Here is a 297-nt window from a genome sequence, read left to right as displayed (position 1 = left end):
TATATATATATATATATATACACACATACACATACACACACACTCACACATACACACACATACATACATGCATACAGGATGCTATTTTGAGCTGATACTACTTCTTTCGCAAATAATGAATACACACACACACACATTCATACAGACATACAGACATAGTCATACTTACATGCATATCAACATACAGAAGCAAGTGCAAGTGTGAGTGTATAAATGCATGTTTATATATATATATTTGTGTGTGTGTGTGTGTGTGTGTGTGTGTGTGTGTGTGTGTGTGTGTGTGTGTGTGTGTGT

The sequence above is a fragment of the Octopus bimaculoides genome, chromosome 14 (assembly GCF_001194135.2).
Source record: "Octopus bimaculoides isolate UCB-OBI-ISO-001 chromosome 14, ASM119413v2, whole genome shotgun sequence".
Lineage (NCBI taxonomy): Eukaryota > Metazoa > Mollusca > Cephalopoda > Octopoda > Octopodidae > Octopus > Octopus bimaculoides.
The sequence above is the reverse complement of the archived record's forward strand: the minus strand, read 5'-3'. Positions refer to the sequence as shown.